This window comes from Capsicum annuum, unplaced genomic scaffold, assembly GCF_002878395.1.
Source record: "Capsicum annuum cultivar UCD-10X-F1 unplaced genomic scaffold, UCD10Xv1.1 ctg5193, whole genome shotgun sequence".
Lineage (NCBI taxonomy): Eukaryota > Viridiplantae > Streptophyta > Magnoliopsida > Solanales > Solanaceae > Capsicum > Capsicum annuum.
Window position 1 is genome coordinate 493,125 of NW_025859915.1, and position 7,926 is coordinate 501,050.

Below are 7,926 nucleotides of genomic sequence, written 5' to 3' on the forward strand. Positions count from 1 at the left end.
TACGACCTACGGTTTTGGAGGTGATTCCAAGGTCTGGGCATGCTATACGTTGAAAATTGACTAGGGGTATGCCAGGAAGGTTTGGTTTCATCGCAGTATGGTCCGTTTATTTTTTTATGGCCATTTGGGGGTACAAACGAGCAAACCAGCGTGAATGGGGAATTTTCGAGCCAAATAGGAGTTTTATAGCCCATGATTATGGAGGTGGGCCCAGGGTTCGGGCATTTGTAGGAAAAAAATTGATCGGGTTATGTCAGGGAGGTTGGAGATCATCCCAGTGTGGTCGATTTAATCTTTCGTGGCTATTTGGGTGGATAAACGGGCGGAACGGCGCAAACGAGACATTTTCTGATCAAATAGGTGTGCTATAGTCCACGGTTTGGGGGTAGGACCAGGGTCTAAGCATTCTGTCGGTCAAAAGTCAACCGAGGTGTGCCAGGGTGGTTAGAATTATCTCAGTGTTGTTTATTTAATTTTTTGTGGCCATTTGGGTGGACAATTTAGCAAAATGGCATGAACGGGGTATTTTCGAGCCCAATCGGTACGTTATAGCCTACGGTTTGGGGGTGGGCCTCGGGTCCGGGCATGCTGTGGGCCGAAAATCAATCGGGGCATGCCAAGGAGGTTGGGGATCTTTACACGGTGGTCCATTTATTTTTTGTGGCCATTTGGGTGGACGAACGGGCCAAACAGTGCTAATGGGGCTTTTTCAGGCCAAATTGATGTGTTATAGCCCACGTTTTTGCAGGTGGCCCGGGGTGTGCAAGGGAGGTTGGGGATCACCCTTGTGTGGTCCGTTTAATTTTTCATGACCATTTGAGTAGACAAACAGTGCCAATGGGGCATTTTTGGGCCAAATTGGTGTGCTATGCTTTAGGTTTCGGGTGGACCCAGGGTCCGGGCGTGCTGTGGACTGAAAATTGACAGGGGCATGCCAGGGAGTTTGAGATAGTCCCAATATGGTCCATTTAATTTTTTGTGGCTATTTAGGTAGACAAACGGGCGAAACGGTGCAAACGGGGCATTTTCGGGCCAAATTGGGGTACTATATCCCATGGTTTTGGGGTGGGCTCGGTGTTCGGGCATGTTGTAGACCAAATATCAACTGGGGCCTACCAGAGATTTTAATGATCGTTTCACTATGGTCCGTTTAATTTTGTGGGGCTATTTGGGTGGACAAACAATCAAAATGGCACGAACGAGGAGTTTTTGGGCATAATCGATGTACTATAGCCTATAGTTTTAGGGGTGGACCCGAGGTTCATGTGTTCTGGGGGTCTAAAATTGATTGGGGCATGCCAGGGATGTTGGGCATCATCCCAGTATGGTCCTTTTAATTTTTCGTGGCTATTTGGGTGGACAAATAAGCAAAACAGTGGGAACGTGGTATTTTTGAGCCAAATCGGTGTGCTATAGCCCACGGTTTCAGGGTGGGCTGAGCGTACGGGCGTGATATAGGTCAAAAATTTCCCGGGGCGTGTCTAGAGGTTAGGGATCATCTCAATACAGTTCGTTTAATTTTTTGTGGCAATTTAGGTGGACACACGGATGAAACGGCGCGAACGGGGCATTTTTGGGATAAATAAGTGTGCTCTTGCCCTGGATTTTGGGGGTGGGCCCGTGGTCCAAGCTTGCTTTGGGCTAAAAATAGATCGGGTGTTCCAGCGAGTTGGGATCATCCTAGTATGGTCAATTTAATTTTTTGTGGCCATTTGGGTGGACAAACGGGCAAAAAAGTACGAACGGGGCATTTTCTGGCCAAATCGGGGTGCTATAGCCCAAGATTTTGAGGTCGGCCCATGGTCTGGGCATGTTGTGGATTGAAAATCAACCGAGGCATGCCAGGGAGGTTGGGTATCGTCTCAGTGTGGTCCGTTTAATTTTTAGTAGCCATTTGGGTGTACAAACGGGTGAAACAGCGCGAACGAGAAGTTTTTAGGCCAAATCGATGTGCTATAGTCCAAATTTTGGGGGTGGGCTCGGGGTCCGGGCGTGCTGGGGATCAAAAATCGACCAGGGCATGCTAGGGATTTTGGGGATCATCCCAGTGTGGTTCGTTTAATTTTTCATGGCCATTTGGGTTGACAAACAGGAGAAACAGCACTAACAGGGCATTTTGGGCTAAATTGATGTTCAACAACCTACGGTTTTGGGGGTGAGTCTAGGGTCTGGGCATGCTATGCGTTGAAAATTGATTGGGGGCATGCTAGAGAGGGTGGGGTTCATCGCAGTATGGTTCGTTTATTTTTTTGTGGCCATTGGGGTTACAAATGAGCGAACCGGTGTGAATGGGGAATTTTTGAGCCAAATAGGAGTTCTATAGCCCATGATTTTGGGGGTGGGCCCAGGGTTCGGGCGTCTGTAGGACAAAAATTGATTGGGTTATGTCAGGGAGGTTGGAGATCATCCAACCGTGGTCGATTTAATCTTTCGTGGCTATTTGGGTGGACAAACGGGCGAAACGGCATAAACGGGGCATTTTCTGATCAAATAGGTGTGCTATAGTCCACGGTTTGGGGGTTGTCCCAGGGTCCGGGCATGCTGTCGATCGAAAGTCAACCGAGGCATGCCAGGGTGGTTGGGAATTATCCCAGTGTGGTCTGTTTAATTTTTTGTGGCCATTTGGGTGGACAAATGAGCAAAACGGCATGAACGGGGTATTTTCGAGCCCAATCGGTGTGTTATAGCCGACGGTTTGGGGGTGGGCTTCGGGTCCGGGCGTGCTGTGGGCTGAAAATCAATCGGATCATGCCAAGGAGGTTGGGGATCTTTACACTATGGTCCGTTTATTTTTTTGTGGCCATTTGGGTGGACGAACGGGCAAAACGGTGCCAATAGGGCATTTTCCAGCCAAATTGATGTGTTATAGCCCACGTTTTTCCAAGTGTCCCCGGGTGTGCAAGGGAGGTTGGGGATCATCCTAGTGTGGTCCGTTTAATTTTTCGTGACCATTTGAGTGGATAAACGGTGCCAATGGGGCATTTTTGGGCCAAATTGGTGTGCTATGCTTTAGGTTTCGGGTGGGCTCGGGGTCCGGGCGTGCTGTGGGCTGAAAATTGATAGGGGCATGCCAGGGAGTTTGGGATAGTCCCAATGTGGTCCATTTAATTTTTCGTGGCTATTTATGTAGATAAACGGGCGAAACGGTGCAAACGGGGCATTTTCGGGCTAAATTGGGATACTATATCCTATGGTTTTGGGATGGGCTCGGTGTTCGAGCATGTTGTAGACCAAATATCAATTGGGGCCTGCCATAGATGTTAATGATCGTCCCACTATGGTCCGTTTAGTTTCTTGGGGCCATTTGGATGGACAAACAAGCGAAATGGCACGAACGGGGAGTTTTTGGGCATAATCGGTGTACTATAGCCTATAGTTTTAGGGGTGGACCCGAGGTTCAGGCGTTCCGGGGGCTGAAAATCAATCGGGGCATGCCAGGGATGTTGGGGATCATCCCAGTATGGTCCGTTTAGTTTTTCATGGCTATTTGGGTGGACAAACAAGCAAAACGGTGGGAACGTGGTATTTTTGAGCCAAATCAGTGTGCTATAGCCCACGGTTTCAGGGTGGGCCGAGCGTACGGGCATGCTGTAGGTCGAAAATTGCCTGAGGCGTGTCTAGAGGTTAGGGATCATCTCAATATAGTTTGTTTAATTTTTTGTGGCCATTTAGGTGGACACACGGATGAAACGGCGCGAACGGGGCATTTTTGGGATAAATAAGTGTGCTCTTGCCCTGGATTTTGGGGGTGGGCCCGTGGTCCGAGCGTGCTTTGGGCTAAAAATTGATCGGGTGTGCCAGGGAGTTGGGATCATCCTAGTGTGGTCAATTTAATTTTTTGTGGCCATTTGGGTGTACAAACGGGCAAAAAAGTGCGAACGGGGCAATTTCGGGCCAAATTGGGGTGCTATAGCCCAAGATTTTGAGGTGGGCCCATGGTCTGGGTGTGTTGTAGATCGGAAATCAACCGAGGCATGCCAAGGAGGTTGGGTATCGTCTCAGTGTGGTCCGTTTAATTTTTAGCAGCCATTTGGGTGTACAAACAGGTGAAATGGCGCGAGCGAAGAGTTTTTGGGCCAAATCGATGTGCTATAGTCCACAGTTTCGGGGGTGGACTCGGGCTCTGAGTATGCTGGGGGTCGAAAATTGACCGAGGTATGCCATGTATTTTGGGGATCGTCCTAGTGTGGTTCTTCTAATTTTTCGTGGCCATTTTGGTTGACAAGCGGGCAAAACGGCACTAACGGGGCATTTTTGGGCTAAATTGATGTGATACGACCTACGGTTTTGGGGGTGAGTCCAGGGTCTGGGCATTCTATGTGTTGAAAATTGCCCGGGGGCATGCCAGAGAGGTTAGGGTTCATCGCAGTATGGTCCATTTATTTTTTTGTGGTCATTTGGGGGTACAAACGAGCGAACCGGCGTGAATGGGGAATTTTCGAGCAAAATAGGAGTTCTATAGCCCATGATTTTGGGGGTGGGCCCAGGGTTCGGTCGTCTATAGGACAAAAATTGATTGGGTTATGTCAGGGAGGTTGGAGATCATCTCAGTGTGGTCGATTTAATCTTTCGTGACTATTTGGGTGGACAAACGGGCGAAACGACGCAAACGGGGCATTTTTTGATCAAATGGGTGTGCTATAGTCCATGGTTTAGGGGTAGGCCCGGGGTCCGGGCATGCTGTCGGTCGAAAGTCAACCGAGGCATGCCAGGGTAGTTAGGAATTATCCCAGTGTGGTCTGTTTAATTTTCTATGGCCATTTGGGTGGACAAACGAGTAAAACGGTGTGAACAGGGCATTTTCGAGCCCAATCGGTGTGTTATAGCCTACGGTTTGGGGGTGGGCCCCGCGTTCGGGCGTGCTGTGGGCCGCAAATCAATCGGGGCATGCCAAGGAGATTGGGGATCTTTCCACTATGGTCCGTTTATTTTTTTGTGGCGATTAGGGTGGACGAACAGGCAAAACGGTGCTAATAGGGCATTTTTCGGCCAAATCGGTGTGTTATAGCCCACGTTTTTGCAGGTGGCCTGGGGGTTCATGCGTGTTGTGTTCCGAAAATTGATTGGGGCATGCTAGGGAGGTTGGGGATCATCCTAGTGTGGTCTGTTTAATTTTTCATAGCCATTTGAGTGGACAAATGGTGCCAATAGGGCATTTTCGGGCTAAATCGGTGGGTTATGCTCTAGGTTTTGGGTGGGCCCGAGGTTCGGGTGTGCTGTGGGCAGAAAATTGACAGGGACATGCCAGGGAGTTTGGGATTGTCCCAATGTGGTCCATTTAATTTTTCGTGGCTATTTGGGTGGACAAACGGGCGAAACAGTGCAAACGGGGCATTTTCGGGCCAAATTGGGGTACTATATCCCATGATTTTGGGGTGGGCCCAATTTCAAGGAATGTTGTAGACCAAATATCAACTGGGGCATGCCAGAGATGTTGATTTACGTCCCAGTATAGTCCGTTTAATTTATTGGGGCCATTTGGGTGGACAAACGAGCGAAACAGAGCGAACGGGGAGTTTTTGGGCATAATCAGTGTACTATAGCCTACAGTTTTGGGGGTGGACCCGAGGTTCAGGCATGCTGGGGTCCGAAAATCAACCGGGCCATGCCAGGGATGTTGGCTATCATCTCAGTATGGTCCGTTTAATTTTTTGTGGCTATTTGGGTGGACAAACAAGCAAAACTGTGGGAACGTGGTATTTTTGAGCAAATGCGGTGTGCTATAGCCCACGGTTTCGGGGTGGGCCGAGTGTACGGGCGTTCTGTAGGGAAAAAATTGACCGGGGCATGTCTATAGGGTAGGGATCATCTCAATATAGTTCGTTTCATTTTTTGTGGCCATTTAGGTAGACACACAAATGAAACGGCGCAAACGGGGCATTTTTGGGATAAATTAGTGTGCTCTTGCCCTAGATTTTGGTGGTAGGCCCGTGGTCTGAGCGTGCTTTGGGCTAAAAATAGATCGAACATGCCAGGGAGTTGAGATCGTCCCAGTGTGGTCCATTTAATTTTTTGTGGCCATTTGGGTGGACAAACGGGCAAAACAGTGCAAACGGGGGTGCTATAACCCAAGATTTTGAGGTGGGCCCGTAGTCCGGGAGTGTTGTAGGCCGAAAATCAATCGAGGCATGATAGGGAGGTTGGGTATCATCTCAGTATAGTCCATTTAATTTTTACCAGCCATTTGGGTGTACAAACGGGTGAAACAGTACGAACAGGGAGTTTTTAGGCCAAATCAATGTGCTATAGTCCACAGTTTTAGGGGTGGGCCCAGGTTCCGGGCATGCTGGGGGTCGAAAATCGACCGGGGCATGCCAGTGATTTTGGGGATCATCCCAATGTGGTTCTGTTAATTTTTTGTGGCCATTTGGTTTGTCAAACTGGCGAAACGACTTTAACGGGGCATTTTTAGGCTAAATCGATGTTCTACGACCTATGATTTTGGGGGTGAGTCTAGGGTCTGGGCATGCTATGCGTTGAAAATTGACCGGGGGCATGCCAGACAGGTTGGGGTTCATCGCAGTACGGTCTGATTATTTTTTTATGGCCATTTTGGGGTACAAACGAGCGAACCGGCATGAATGGGGAATTTTTGAGCCAAATAGGAGTTCTATAGCCCATGATTTTAGGGGTAGGCCCAGGGTTCGGGTGCCTGTAGGAAAAAAATTGATCGGGTTATGTCAGGGAGGTTGGAGATCATCCCAGTGTGGTCGATTTAATCTTTCGTGGCTATTTGGGTGGACAAACGGGCGGAACGGTGCAAACGGGGCATTTTCTGATCAAATAGGAGTGCTATAGTCCACGGTTTGGGGGTGGGCCTGGGGTCCGGGCATGCTGTCGGTCGAAAGTCAACCGAGGCATGCCAGGGTGGTTGGAAATTATACTAGTATGGTTTGTTTAATTTTTTGTGGTCATTTGGGTGGACAAATGAGCAAAACGGCGCGAACGGGGCATTTTTGAGCCCAATCGATGTGTTATAGCCTACGGTTTGGGGGTGGGCCCTAGGTCTGGGCGTGCTGTGGGTTGAAAATCAATCGGGGCATTCCTAGGAAGTTGGGGATCATCCCAGTGTAGTCCGTTTAATTTTTCGTAGCCATTTGGGTGGACAAACGGGTGAAACGGCGTGAATGGGATGTTTTCGAGCCAAATCGATGTGCTATAACACACGGTTTCAAGGGTGGGCCTAGGGTCCGGGCGTGTTGTAGGCCAAAAATTCAGAGGGGTGTGCCAGGGAGGTTGGGGATCTTCCCAATGTGGTTCGTTTTGTCTTTTATGGCTATTTGGGTGGACAAATGGGCTGAACGGCGCGAATGGGGAATTTTCAGGCCAAATAAGTGTGCTATAACCCACGATTTTTTGGGTAGACACGAGGTCTTGGCGTTCTGTGGGCCTAAAATCGATTGAGGCATGCTACGGGGGTTAGGGATCATCCTAGTATGGTCCGTTTAATTTTCCTAGGCTATTTGGGTGGACAATTAGGTGAAATGGTGCGAACGGGGCATTTTCGGGCCAAATCAGTGTGCTATATCTCTCGATTTTGGGGTGGGCCCAAGTTTCGAGCGTGTTGTAGGCCGAAAATCGATCGGGGCATGCCAGGGACATTAGGGATCATCCCACTGTGGTTCATTTAATTTTTCATGTCTATTTGGGTGGACAAACCGACGAAACAATGTGAACGGGGCATTTTCGAGTTAAATCAGTGTGCTATTGCCTACGGTTTTGGGGGTGGGCTCGGGTTTTGGGCGTGCTGTTTGAAAAAAATTGATTCGAGCATGCCAGGGAGGTTAGGCGTCATCCTAGTTTGGTCCGTTTAATTTTTTGTGGCCATTTGGGTGGACAAACGGGCAAAACAGTGTGAACGGGGCATTTTCGGGACAAATCGATGTGTTATAGCCCACGTTTTTGGTGGTAGGCCTGAGTCCGATA